This window comes from Lygodium microphyllum, chromosome 13 (genome assembly GCF_053477565.2).
Source record: "Lygodium microphyllum isolate KBCC chromosome 13, Lygodium_microphyllum_v1.1.10, whole genome shotgun sequence".
NCBI lineage: Eukaryota > Viridiplantae > Streptophyta > Polypodiopsida > Schizaeales > Lygodiaceae > Lygodium > Lygodium microphyllum.
In genome coordinates this window covers 68,703,172-68,719,101 of record NC_141147.1, presented here as the reverse complement: position 1 = coordinate 68,719,101, position 15,930 = coordinate 68,703,172, and the positions used below count along the sequence as shown (strand labels likewise).

Here is a 15,930-nt window from a genome sequence, read left to right as displayed (position 1 = left end):
GCTTGGATCCCAATACAAGTGGCAAAAGACCCTCAAAGACATCACTAGACTCATAAGTGGTTGGCATCTCAAACTAAGATCCTCAAAAAAAGCAGCATTTTCAACAAAAATGGCATCTCCATTGACATAAATATTTTGAGTACGAGGATCGTACAAAAAATAGCCTTTGCTCTCCGAACTGTACACAATAAAAAAATAATTAAGCGCTTTATACATTAAATAGCAATGTAGCATCCAAGGTACTCGAGAAGCATCAAGTAGCCATAGGAATATACTTGAGCGGATAAATAAGTGAGAAACATAGCTTAGAAAGAAACTCCAAGCAAGGACCAAACACTTATCAATATGTTAGCATCAAATTAGTATCACATAAGCATATCAAATGAGCAATAAGCACTCAATACAAGTGTTGCCCTATAGTATCCAGCATGCTATCGCATAGTATTTTATTAATTTTAATGGAAGAGAGCAATGTATTTTATTTTTTATTAATGGTTGTTCTAATATGCAGGCACTATGAGTGATCTTGGCCGTAGAGTGAGGCTAGGGCTGGTGACCATAAAGACCATGTACGAGTTGGTGGACTGTCACGTGATGATTTACATGTGGCCATGGTGGACTACGAGGAGTTGTCCGATGGAGCATTGGACGCTACGATTGAGTTACTGGGGAGGACATTGGCATGTCGTCTCAACCACCTATGGGAGGAGACACCTCTTCAACTCGAGGTATCGCTAGAGCGTATCATTAAGCATCTCAAACAATAAAATAGAAAGCATCTCAAACAATAAAAATAGTAATCTAAAAATCTTAATGTCTCCTTGATGCCTGTGTATACATCAGGTCTCCTATACCTTTTCCAGGACCATCAAGTCAGTCCGTACCTCTTGATGCACCTCCTATTACTCAGGAGACATAGAGGTATATCCTTTACGACAACAACACATCAAGTTAAGTGTGTTTTTCAATGATTAGAAATTCACTGTCTTATTTTTCTATTGCATGTAGACGTCGATAGAGCAGCACATCACTTGATCACTTAATAGGCAATGACGGAGCCCAGCAATCTCAACCACTGCTATCTATAGCTGGAGTTCCACTACGCCCTTGTATCAACACCCTAGGTGTTACCTACTACATTGCGCGCGACAATTCCATTGACTAATCAGGAGCAAGCATTGCCTTTCGACGTCGGATGGGATTGTTATGCTACTCCTATATACCACACATCCACATTCCGTGGGGGTAAGTATTAATTAACATAAAAATGATAAATAATGTTTATTTAAAACTACTAATGGGCCTTGTTTTTCAATGAAGTGATCAGTGCCAGGATGACAAGAAATATGTCATTAGCATACTAGAGACAGAGTATGGGATAGGATGGAACCATAAGTGGCTTTGTGGGGTAATGTCTATGCTTATGGGCCATCAACGCGACCGTGCATGGTGAGAAGCTTTGATATGAATGTGTGTGTGTGCGTATGTGTGTGAGAGAAATAAAGAAAGAAGAAAGAAAGTTATATTAACGTCTACAAAAGGCCAAGTTGGCCTATGAGACCAAAAAGTTACATATAGAATGTTTGGAAAGTTTTCCAAGTCTAGTAAAGCAACTATCTAGTGTTATGATAAACTAAGTGAGTAGGTAGGTACAAAATGGTATACATACTAGATACAATCTCAATGCACTTCAAGTAGAGTGTGGAACTACTCATGGAGTGTGGTCATCCTAAGATGTCCTCACATGGGCCTATCTAGCATGGAGAGACTGAAGCGACGGGGTATGGCCTCCTGGTGGCATGTCACTCCATCCCTCAATAGGCACCAAAGATCTATCTCCAATGAGAATCTTCCCACACGTAGGTCGCAAATGGGCAACACCATCAGTTGAAGGATTCATGTGCTATTTGTCCTAAAGCAATCAAGGTGGAATAAAATGCACCAAACCATGCCGGTAACTGGTACAGAAATGTTATCGCCATGTCTTCAAAAGTGATCACATTTCCTGCATTCTGCACTTGCATTTGGAGCTACCTTAACTTGTTGACATGCTCCCACATTGGAGATGACTTGTTCAAACTCAAAGTCCACATCTGAACCTCCAACGAAACCCTCTTCATGACGGTCGTCCAATTGTACATTTGGTCCCAACTCCAGCCCTATCTCCCAAGCCACCATCAAGTGCTCTATGTGGGCAATCACAGCTATAGTACATGACAAAAAGAGAAAGGAAAGATATAGGCATTAAGCTTATCCCATATGAGAGAGTCTAAGGGAAATTGAACCCCAACACTAGCTATCACCACGAGACTCCCCGGCCACCCTCCCTTGTTAGTAAGAATACAATGGGGAAAAAAAATCATGACCACATAGTGAAATATTAAGAGCTAGATACATTACCAAGTGTTGGAAATAATAAGCATCCCTCAAAACTGGTTGATTCATAGGTTTTTTGGCTTATGCTAGTAATCCTCGTCGTCATCTCCGAGATTGATTGTCAATAGAATCTCATCTTCATTATCATTGTTGACTTCTTCAATCTCCTCCATTGTTAAACCTGTATTGATGTTCATTTCCGTAGTAGACTTGGCATCCATTGTTTTCTTATCTTCGATGTCTGTAGTGTTGGAGTGTGGATCATTGTCATTCTGAACATCAACAAGGTCATCGTGATCAAAAAGAAGAACTCTATGACTATTTGATGTTGATGCATTTTGATCGGAAGGCAAAATCGATTCATCTCGATCATTAGCCACTATGTCATCGCTATCAAACAACCTAGGTTGGACATGCACAACTTGCCACCATGGATGAGCATCTACATTCTTGTAGAAGAACACATGTTCAACATGAGCTAGAAAAATATATGGCTCCTTTGAAGCATGTATTAGCTTAGAGGAATCGACAAACCAAAATCCGGATGGCTCTTGTCTCATTGTGGCATTACTACCTTTGTACTCTACATGAAACCAATCCACCTTCAAAACCACCTATTAAAATGCATGAATTTAAGCTTTAGAATTATATATGAATTCAAGAAGTCTAGATGTCATGATTACACAATTCAAGAGAGTGTTTTTATTTACCTACTTGAAGATACGATATGATACTTCATAAATGCCTACTATGGTTCCCACATAGCCAAGTTCACTGTCGACAAGATTTGTGTCTCTTGAACTTGCATATGATACTTGCTTGAAAGAGGCAACAACACAGGAACCTTGAGTGAGACGTAAGTCATCAATATTCTTCACCCTTAGATGCTGTCCATAAGCCCACATTTTTGTATACATGCAACCCTGAACCAACAAATAAACCATAAAAAAGTAACTGATATAAAATCCATTTGTTTAAATCTAAATTCTTAAAACTATTTTTAAAAAAAGGTTACCTGTATTTCACACCCAATCATAAACTCTCTCTGTTCATCTAAGATAGGCTCATGATTTCTAATCACCCATTGCATACGGGTGTATATTCAATCCATGAAAGAAGGTGCATCCTCATCTTCATTTACATCGGCTTGATGTCTTGATATCCTCTTCCTATGTCTACCAACTCGTCTACTTGCAAGTTTTTAATTGTACTCATCAACAAACGGTTGCATGCATTTGCTATTGTAGCCTATGAAAGTAGATATCTCCAATTTTTATTGGACCTTGAGTCAGAAAGGGGCTCCTTGACCAGACAATACCTTGTCTGGCATGGTAGAAGAAGACTAAATTGTACATGCACGTGGAGCCTCCTCATCAATTTCCTCTAGGTATTCAGAGATGTAATACATGCATTCCTCGAGCACCCATCCCTTGGCCATGGAACCCTCTGGTTTTGCCCTTTGGCGTACATAATTTTTTAAAACTCCCATAAATCTCTCGACCCAAAACATCCATCAAGTGCTCACAACACCAATGATCTCTATCTTGTCCACTACATGAACCTAGATATCAAAAAAGGACGTTGGAAGCTCCTTCTCCATTAAACAAAGAAGCTCTATGCATTTACGCTTCTTTTGTGGAATGGACCCTTTGTCAATTTCTTTAGATGTAATCCATCTGTAGAGGAAAATATATATATTAGACATGTTTTTGTACTGCAAATTTACAAGCAAACGAATATCTTGTAAGTGACTCGAGACGGTAAATGATATCTCAGACACCTCTTGTAGTGCATCCATCAATAATAAGGGGTAGGACATGCTACACATATGAATCCATGATAAGCTCGATGAACGAAACAAGGAAGGTATTCAAAATTACTTTCAAATATTGGGAGAGATTTACCGTCAAAAAATTATGCCAATCATGTGTTTTTAGGCCAGACAAGCTCATGTCATCTACTATGAACATGTTTCGACAAGATGCACCATACCTTGTAGGCATACGAATAGATTGAATTTGTTAGATGAGAGTTTGCATCTCTTTTGATGTGAGAACCCATGGGGCGGGCTTATAAGTTTCTTGCATGTAGTTTCATCAAATTGTGGCCATAGATTGGGCTTCGAGTTTTGGTTCATTAAGTCATTTCTTGCTGCAATCGTGTCTTTCAAACCAACAAGGTGTTGCCATAAGGAATGACCAATGTTCTTGATTATATGCATAGGATCAAGAAGATGACAAATCCTCAAATCCTTCCAATATTCTAAAGCATACCACATCGAGGGACTTAATGCCAAAGAACGTTTTCCTCTAGCTTGCATCTAGACATCATCACTCTCATTGCTGCTTATGATTTCTGACTTCGGATCGATAGCGGGTCTAGCAATCCACTTTTGATACCAATCCATTGGTGTCATTCACATGGGACATCTCCCATTCTCCACCTTTCCATTAAAATGTATGGCTTGTCCCTTGCTTTGTAAATGATGATTTGCAGGCAAAAATCGTCTATGTTGAAGATAGATATTTTTGTTGAGACTTTTGCTATATGTTGATCTCAACCAATCGCCGCACACAAGACAAGCTTTATAACCCTTGGTAGACAAGCTTTATAACCCTTGAAGATAGATATTTTTGTAACCCTTGGTAGATATCCCTACAAATAATAATAATAATAATAATTGAACAACTTGCTTGACAAACATCATGAAAACACACGAGACAATGTGTATATGTTGAACCGCGTACCTGAGCAAAAGCCATATCCTGAAAAGTCATGGATAGTCCATGTTACAATTCCATGAATGACGAATTGTCTTTGACCACTACTTTTGTACATATCCACAACATCAATTCCTGTCCATAGATCTTGAAGATCATCAATGAGAGGGGCCAAATAAACATTAAGGTCTTTAACTTGACATTTTTTTGGAATTAAGAGGGAGAGCAGTAAATGCTCCTTCTTAATACTAAGATAGGGATGCATATTATAGTTAATAACTACCACCATTCAAGTAGACCATTTACTTGATCTCATGGAGAATGGATTCACACCATCCAATCCTATGCCCATCTTAATATTGTGTGGTTCTTTTGCAAAATTTGGCCAGCGTAAATCATTGTGCTCAAATGCAGGACTATCGGATGGAATTCTCATGACTCCATCTTTGCTCTTATGCTCTGCTCCCCAAGACATAAGCTTAGCTAGTTTCGAACTTTGAAACATATGTTTTATACGTGGAGCCAAGGGAAAACACCTTAATATCTTTCTAGGAACCTTACCTTTGCCTTCTTTATAATGACACGTTCAACATTTTGGGCATGTCACATCATCCTTGTATTGACCACTTTACAAGATATAGTCATTGGGGCATGTATGTATAGATTTATAGTCAATTCCAAGACTATTTATCAGTTTTTAAACTACATGATGTGATGCTACACAGAGGGCATTGCTTGAAGGTAGGAACTTCTCAGAGAGTAGCCTGTAAGTCAATTACACAAGCTATCAAGCATAGGAAATAATAAAAAGCATAATCACACAACAATGAAATGGAATTTGCTAAAAAAAAGTATGCCACATACTTCAATAGCGTTGTAACAGATACATTACTCCATCCAAATCAATTTTGAAGATTGAGAATAAGTAAGCTTGCACTTAGATGTGTCAATTGGCTTCCTGTATAGATACTATGTGGAGCTTCTTCTCAAAGATATTTCTCATTGTCGGGAATATCACTCACACCATCATTTTGATACCAATCATCAATAAAGTCAACCATGCTATCGTCATCGTCAAAGATGCCATCTCATGGATCAAACTCCTTGGAATATTGTTCTTTTAGTTCTTGCATACATGTTAGGATTACTCCTACATAGGATCCTCATGCACTCTATTGACATACGTGATGTGCCATGTGAAGGTTGATTTATGGCATCATCAATGTTGTGATCTAGATGCTGCATATTTTAAGGCAAAGAAGACATATAGTAATGGCATGCTTTGGCCATAAAAGGAGAGAGAGACACACACACAAGCACACACAATTCAATGGCTGCAAATTTAAGAATAATTAGAACCACACTTTATTATAAATATACAAAGCTTTCAAAGATTGCCCAAAAAGATTATAACATTACGAGACTATAGTATAGAAGTCCAAATTTGTAGTACAAGATTCCAAAAATATATATAATCTATATACACTAGAGCTCCTAATCCTCATCTATAAAGGGCACTCGTGGAGGCCTAGGCCAACCATAGTTAACTAACAATTCATTGCCAACATGCAATGATGTAATAGCATTCACAACTATGTATCTTGGTACATCTCTATTCATATGTCCTGGTTCATGACTATTTTCAATCTCTACAAATGTGAAATTTGTTCTTGCGCTTCTTCCTCAGCTGCTATTGATCAAAGTTGCTATGTTTCCTTCAGAGTAAGGTCTCCCATCAATATAGAGTCTTTGCCCCTCTGCATGTGTGATGCCTCTCTCAAAAAGAGAGGTTGCATTGAGACACAGCCCATAAGTACTCATTCTTTGAATGTAGCGAGCAAGCTGATCCCATGGTCCCCACCCATATATAGGTCCACAAAAAGACATAAGAGTGACCTATGAAGAGGGGGGCAATGTAGATCCTATGCAATAAATAGGCCTTGTCCTGCTCCATTGATAGTGGATGGAGAAATCATGTACCAATTGCCCTAGAAGCTGAAAACCTCTCCATCTGATGGAAGTGATCCCCTTTGCCATCCTCCGTATCCTCTAAAATCGTACACATCTAAACTAGAGTACAAAAAAATGAGTAGGAAATGGATGATCTCCAACTGTCTCAACCTCAATTCCAAGGGCAAGAGGTCGTCAAGAAACCTCAAACTGCAACTGACCAATGGCATGTCCATGTCGTGTGCGAGGGACATGTGCCCCACCAATACTGTAGTCATCATTCTCATCAAGCAAGGGTCCCTACATATATAACGTAGTTCGCATCACATATATAAGTCAATGCTCATTACAAAAGCTAATAATGAAAGTAAGAAAGATCAGTCATGTACCATAAGTTCATGTCACTCCTTAGGTGTTGGCACTCGATCATAAATACCGTACTGCATCTTATGTGAATGGCACTCTCATTGTGGCCTCTAATATGTGCCTTGAAAATGATCACGCCAACATATCATATGCTCCTCATAGTGAAAATCATCATATGTAGGTCCATGTGTAGCACTGGAACTCTATCCACCCCAGCCAATCACCGGTAGGAGGTGGCGGTGTACCCTCTAACCTATCCAAATCTGCTTATCAAGAATCACAAGAATATGAGACATTTTTTGAAGGATCGATTATAGTAAATAACCATAACACTAGTATAATAGCGAAATCCAACAGGTTTTGTGATATCTGAGAGAGAGAGAGAGAGAGAGAGAGAGAGAGAGTGTGTGTGTGTGTGTGTGTGTGTGTGTGTGTGTGTGCGTGTGTGTGTGTGTGTGTGTGCGTGTGTTTGTGTGTAACCACAAGAGGGATTGAGAGAGAGATGCACAATAGAGAAAGAGAGGGAGAGAGGGGGGTGTACCAGAAAATGGCCAAGGAGAAACAGAGGAGACGAAAACAGATAGCTCGGGTCCACAGGGTGTCATCACTTAAGCAACGATTTTGTTTTAATATTTTCATCGCTTAAGCGACTAAAGCCATGTTAAAATTTTCAAGCTGCTTATGCGACGCTTTTTGGTCACTGATATCCTCACTATACGCATCGCATAAACAATGTACAGTAGTGACAGGCCTTTTTACATCACTCATGAGACGACAATCAATCACTTTATGCCTCGCTATAGGGGGATCATTGTAGTAGTGATGCTACAAGTAGTTCTTTACAATTGGCCATGGATACCACTTAATCTACCCACCAAGTTATGACAAAGATGTCTAACCATTTTATTAGTTAGCTTGTTTACATTATGGATTTCTTTTTGGGAGCCCCTAATGAAAATTATGCTTGAAGATTTAGTGACTCAAGCTCATTTATGATTTAACCTTGTCAAGTTGGCTAAGATGTAAATACAAATATGCATATACACACATATTTACTCACTCACATACTTGAACCTTATATAATGTTATAACATATAAAGTTTATACTTTGCGAGCAATTTGTGTGCGTGTTTTGTGTGTGTGTGTGTGTGTGTGTGTGTGTGTGTGTGTGTGTGTGTGTGTGTGTGTGTGTGTGTGTGTGTGTGTGTGTGTGTGTGTGTGTGTGTGTGTGTGTGTGTGTGTGTGTGTGTGTGTGTGTGTGTGTGTGTGTGTGTGTGTGTGTGTGTGTGTGTGTGTGTGTGTGTGTGCGTGTGTGCGTGTGCGCGTGTGCGCGTGCGTGCGTGCGTGCGTGCGTGCGTGCGTGTGTGCGGGTGCGTGCGTGCGCGCGCGCATGCGCAGTGCCTTTTGATGATGAAATTTAAAATCTTATACTATAACCATATTTAACAATAAGGGTTTTTTTTGCATAAATTATAGCCAAATTTTAATGGTTTGGACCTTAATAATAGCCTAATTTACAAATTTTTGTGCAATAAATTTACACTAATTATGGACCACTTTGTACATATAATGAATGTTAAGGTTTTAGACTCTCATTATTTTGAAGAAGAAGAAAATTTCATTTCAACTCCCTATCTTTTGTGTGATCTATTTGTGTGTATGTATCTATGTGTTACAAGAGCTCAAGCTTTCTCTCTTCTCGTAATGCTAAACCTCATCAATAGCTACATATACAAATTCTCATGCCATGCTATTTAACTTTATATGGCATGCTATTACAAACTCTCATGCCAAATCCATATTAAACTCTTTAAGCATATAAATCTCTCCTTGCTACGAATGAGCTATAGTAGTATTGGTCATAAACCACCTCAATGTAGTATTTCATTCAATAGAGAGTTTATCTCATGTGGCAAGGGTTCTTTGAGGTGCAAAGGTAGGTGATTATTTGATCTAACTTATTCAAAGTGAGCGACTTTTTTATTTCAAAAGAAAGTAAGTAATTTTCTATAGTAATTGAATGTAGTATAACTAAAGCATATAATGGCAATAAATCATGTAATTGAACATATATAGAAGTGACTCTCCTTTCAAGTAGCAAAGTTTTTTGTCTAAGCTCCATATTGGAACTCCAAGAGAGCTACTGGGTTTTAAACTTCATACTTGCACTCGAAGAGAGTTACTCTCTCTTTTCCTTCATTTGTACATAATGCTAAACCTCATCAAGAGCTACTCTCATGCAAAATACACATTAAAGCCTTTTACTCCATTGGTGGTATGTGATTTTTTTAACTAACTTATTGGAAATGAGAAACTTCTTGCTTTCAAAGAAAGTAATAGATTTTCTATAATAATTGGAAGTATTATGACAGAAGCATATCATGCCAATAAGTACTGCATTTGAAGTGTGTATACAAGTGACTATTCTTTCAAGTAGCAAAGTTTTTTTTTAAGCTTCATACTTGAAATCCAAGAGAGGGATTCTCTAAATCCCTTGATCATACTATGCTAAACATAATCAATAGCTACTTATATACAAATTCTCATGTCAAATCCACACCAAATCTCTTTATCTCTAGTGGGCATGCCACTACAATTTCTCGTGTCATAAACTCTTTAACTCTACTAGCATGCAAGTTTCTCCTTGATATTAATGAGCTATAGTACTATTAGTCATAAACAATCATATTGTAGCATTTCATTCAAGGGAGAGTCTATCTCATGTGTGCAAGGCTTCTTTGAAGTGCAAAGATAGGTGATTTTTTGAAATTACTTATTGGAAGTGGGTGAATTTTTACTTTCAAGAAGGTGCAAAGAAAGTAATAAAGTCTCTATGATGCTTGAAGGTATTAGGAAGAAAGCATATTTTTCCAATATGTAATCAAACATATATATATAAACTTGTGTGAGTGATGGAGTGTGTGAGAATTTTTATTATGATGATAAGCATTAAGGACTTAATCAGTTTGCTATCATCCACATTGTAACCTAAACTACCATAAGCACAATACCATTTCCAAATAGTATATTTACAATTCTTATCAAAAAATTTTGAAAAGTCATGTGATTAGAAGAAGTGCTTGACCATTATCCTAGTTATAGGGACCAAGAAATAAGATGACCAATTACGAGAGAAGATCACTTCAAAAAGATTTGGGAATATATCATGTGAGCAAGAAGCAGATATACCATGAAAAATGCTACATCCATGTGAAGGGAAGGATGTTAAGGAATCTCCACTCACAAACTAATCACTCATCTTTTCATAAATCAACACTCTACTCAAGCCCCAGGCACACTTATAAAATTGAGCACATATACAAAATTGAGTAAGTAATAAAAGTTTTGTGAGAGAATATAAGCACAATAAAAAGTATTTCATACTTGTGGCTAGAGCCTAGCTTGGACTGCCTTACCTATGACCAAATCCTTGCTTGAACATGTATAGTTTTTACATACTTGTGATGGAATCTAACTCCACACTAGTCCAAAAAATCATAATGTCCCAACCATTTCAACCTAAATATATAATAACTAAAGTTCTAGCTAAAGCTTCAAAATTTTCAAACTTGAAATTCATTTAGAGTGTAGAATGGACAATGCATATGTAGTGATTGCAAAATTTTATAACTTGCATATTGAATAATGCCAATTATTCTAATTGAGTTTAATTTTTTATGGGTCTTAAGTTTAAATTTTTATGGGTCTCCACTTGTGATGGTGCTTTGTTACATCCAACTACTTTGCTTCACACATCATTTCCTAGATACATTCTTTCACTGAGGTCATTCAGGTGACTTTTTGACTCTAGTTTTGAGTTATTCTTTAATGATCATGTTGGCTTCACTAGTTAAGCCCCCACCCACTAAACTACACACTTTGTTGAAAAGATATAAAGCTTGTACTATTGAGGAGGATTGTTGTTCATGGAGATTTTAAATAGACTAGATTCTTAAAACTTATTAGAGATAACACAAATCCCCTTACACTAGTGCAACCCCCTTGCATGTGACCCATTGCAGGCCCTTGTGTGCACTTCTTGCACCTCACTACATACTCTTACACTAGTGCACAACCCTTTGTGCATCTAGCTTACACTCACGTATTTTTACTTAGCACAACCCACATCCCACATCTTAGTGAGCATGTGGACAATCCTTGCACATGCATCATGCATGTGCATTAGTGTATCCACACAGTACCACACCCTCCTTATGCTAGCTCAATACACACTCTTCCATGCACACCCCTTACGCTAGTGCACCCAGTGGACTAATGCACATCCCTTAGTGCATTCCTCTTCCACTCCATAGTGTATCCATGAAACCCATCGCATCATATTATACACATCACTATACACTCTAATGCACTCGTGCACTAGTGCACACCCCCTAATGCACCCTCCATGCACATGTGCACACCCCTTACACACCACCCTTGCATACCCCATGTGCACACATCCTCAGGGAGCCTATCTATAAGAAATCATGTATATAACGTGCCTTCAAAGGATATTAAGAAATACCCTTTTTTTGTTGAGATGACAAGCTCAACACATGCGGACATTGATGATGGACCGCCTGGTTAGATGCGTCCACACATCTACACTTAGCACATCGGTGGTCATTATGACTCTCACATGGCCAGTGACTCATTACTTATTATATTTAGGTTGTTACACCTATTTATAGCTGGCATAGTTATAGCGCCAGTCGACTAGTGTAGTCGGTTATGCATTGTTTGACTTAGTAGGCCACTTTTCTTTATGTTGTATCTTATCTATACTTTTTGTACATTGTAAAGAGTGTGGAAGAAGAAGAAGAAGAAGTGAGCAAGAAAACTTTTTGGCCTCCATCTCTCTTCTTGTCTCTTGAGTGAGCTTCTCCTTGTGCATTCTGTGTGTGTTCGGTGCAGCATCTTGAGCAAGTCCCCCCACCACGCGATTCTTGACATGGTATCAGAGCCGTACCACTAAGAGAGGCTGATTTTGAAAGCTAAAATGAAGGAGAAGAACGAAGGTTCGAGCAAGCAAGCCACAGGTAAGAAGCTCTCCCATCCTTCCACTCTTTCTCTTGAATAGTGCCTATGGAGGCACCGGAAGTAGGGCAAAGCAAAAATCTCAGATTGCATTGCGATTTGGTGTGCGTGAAGAGTGATGTGTATTCCGCAGTTATTTTGGGCATCTGAGGACGTTTCAGGTCCCGTTTAAGAGCCGCAAGGTTGCAGACAACAGTTTCACGGTACACTGTGATTTTGACTGTTTTGACCGAAAGTAGGTACGCAGGTTACACATTGTGAATCTGTAATTCTTGAGGTGTTTACAGGAAGCGAACATAAGGTTTATCTGCAAACAGGTTGCAGATTGCATGTATTGTTGAGCAGAGTGAAAAAGGCTATTTGATGTATTGTTGTGCACTACAGGTCGAGGGTTGCAGAAGATTTGCTTGTTGTTTGGTATTAGTTTTATGATAATGGCAGAGAACAGTGGAAGCCCCATCATTGAGAAGCTCGACAAGAACAAATACCCTTCATGGAAGTTCCATGTCACGAACTTCCTTATTGGAAAAGGCCTCTACGAGTTTGTTTTAGGTGAAGAAAAGGAGCCGGAGGTGAGTGATCCTCCAACTGCAGAAGAGACAAAGGCACGAAAGAAATGGAATGCAAAAGACAAGAAGGTCATGTATTGGCTGTCTGCAGTAATTGACAATAATATGCTAGGACATATTAGAAATGCAGAGAATTCATATGCAACTTGGACCATACTTGAAAGTATATTTTCCATAAATACAAAGGCACGAAAGATTCAACTCAAGCAAGAGTTGAATACATTGAAGAAAGGGAAGATGTCTATCAATGAGTATGCACTGAAGGTAAGGAGCATTGCAGATGCATTGGCAGCGATTGATGCAATGCGTGATGATGATGATTTGGTATCGTCTACCTTGGGTGGACTTAACAATGAAAAGGCTTGGAAGTCCTTTGTAACTTCCGTATATGTCAGAAAGCCATTTCCAGATTTCGATGAGTTGGTCTCCCTTATGATCACTGAAGAAATCAATATGCAGAGTGAGACATCTGAAAGAAGTGGTGAACAGGTTCAAGCTTTCTACTTCAGTTCAGGAAGGGGACGTGGCAGGTTCTCTTCAAGAGGCCGTGGTACAGGATGTGGTAGTGACAACCAGCAAAACAGATTGAATCGGCAATTTGGAGATATGCAGGTTTCAGGAGGTCATGGTAACTTTAGAGGCAGGGGGAGCTTTAGAGAAAGAGGTGGATGGCAAAACAGAGGTTCTAACAACTCTAGTATTGTGTGTCACTACTGTGGCAAAACAGGTCATATTGCAGCCCAATGTTATGCTAAGAAAGATGATATTCGCAATGGTAAGTTGTAGCAAGGAAACTATGCATCGTCTTCACGACAGAATGAAGACAAAAATGAATGTCTGTTTGTTATGCAGCATATGTTGAATACTGTTATAGGAAAGGGAACACATGATGATATTTGGTATGTTTATTCAGGTGCATCCAATCATATGACCAGCCATGCAGAATGGTTTGGAGAGATGCAGGATTTGCAAAATGCAGGTTATGTGCAGATGGGTGATGATTCATGCCACCCAATTTCACACATTGAAAAAGTTCCCTTGTCCTTGCATGATGGGTAAGACAAAGAGTCTTTCAAATGTATTACATGTGCCATCTATTACAAAGAACTTGGTGTCAGTCGGGTCAAATGGTAGAGCAAGGGCTGCAAGTCAAATTTAATGCAAAGGGCTGCTTTGTAGAAGACTTCAATGACAAGTGCAGGTTGGTAGCAAAGGGAAGTAGAGTTGGACGTATGTTTACTTTGGATGCTGGAATTCCTACTATGAATGCTACTATGTATGCTAAAGGAAAAGGTGTTGTTGCAGATATTGAAATTTGGCACAAACGCATTGGACATGCAAATGTACAAAGGCTGAAATTAATGTAGTCCAAAGGGTTGGTTACAGGTTTGCCTACATTTAAAGTTGCAGAATTTCATAAGGTATGCAAAGCATGTCAGTTTGGTAAGTAGGCAAGACAACCCTTTTCACATGACAGAGATGTAAGCATAAATATCCTTGATGTTGTGCATATAGACATTCTGGGGCCTACACAAAATATATCTCTTGAAGGCAGTTCATACTTTGTCACATTCATTGATGATTGTTCTAGAAAGCTGTGGGTATATTTTATGAAGGAAAAGAGTGAAGCATTTGAGCACTTTAGAACTTTCAAGGCTGCAATTGAAAGAGAAACAGGCTTGAAAGTAAAGTGCTTGAGGTCAGATGGAGGGGGAGAGTACCTCTCGAATGAGTTCAGTGATTTTCTGAGGTCTCATGGGATAAAGAGACAGTTCACATGCAGATATACCCCACAGCAAAATGGGGTTGCAGAAAGGAAAAACAGGCATATTGCAGAAGTTGCATGTGCCTTGATAGAGCTGAAAAGAATATGCCTAAAATTTTTGGTCTGAGGCTGTTCATACTGCTGTTTATATTATGAATAGAACTCCCACAGCTGCAGTTCATGGCATGACTCCTGAAGAATGCTTTACTAGAAAGAAGCCTGATGTATCGCACTTGAAGGTATTTGGCTATGTTGCATACGTTCATGTGCCAGATGAGCTACGGAAGAAGCTTGATCCAAAGGCAGAAAAATGTGTTTTTATTGGATACTCTTTAGAGCAAAAAGGGTATCACTGTTATAACCCTGTCACATGTAAGTTCAGAGTGAGGAGGGATGTCATCTTTGATGAAATGAGCAGTTGGTATGCATCTAGTGGTGATGCATTTGGATAATGATGATGATCATGACACTCATGTGTAGGCTAAAAAGCAAGAATCACGGACTCTTAGTGGACCAGAGACATCATCTGGTAGTCCTTGGTCTGGGAGACTAAGGAGTACCTCTACATCTTCAGATGCATCTAGTAGCACTACAGGTAAAGACAAAGGAAAACATAATGTGTCAGATGGCATTGATGCAGTTCTTGATGGAGACTCCAGTGGCTCAAAGAGCTTGGATGATGAGCTTGGTATTCCTTCTATCAGGACACCAGGTGTACAGAGAGCTCATAGTAATGTAAAGGCTCCATTGAGTGATCCGGTGGTACGCAGATCTAGCAGGGTCAGATACCCTGTTAAAAGATTTGGTTTTGAAGGTTATGCAGCTCACCATTATGCTTATATGGTGAAACTAGTTGAGGATGTTGAGCCCACATGTTTTGAGGAGGCTGTTGGTCATCCTCGTTGGGATGCAGCAATGGATGAGCAGATGGCTGCATTAGAGGCCAATAAGACTTGGGATCTAGTATCATTACCAAAGGGCAAGAAAACTATTGGATGTAAGTGGGTTTATAAGATTAAGCACAATGCAGATGGTTCTATTAGTAGGTACAAGGCTAGGCTGGCTGCAAAAGGCTATGCCCAGACATATGGCATAGATTATGAAGAAACCTTCAGTCCAGTTACTAAGATGACAACTGTCAGATGTG

At 39.0% G+C, this 15,930-nt stretch overlaps 1 pseudogene; it reads right to left on the bottom strand.

Annotated features, from left to right (window-relative positions):
• Window positions 1–2,462: 2,462 nt before the first annotated feature.
• LOC148026739 (uncharacterized) lies at window positions 2,463–5,532 on the bottom strand (annotated as a pseudogene).
• Window positions 5,533–15,930: the final 10,398 nt, after the last annotated feature.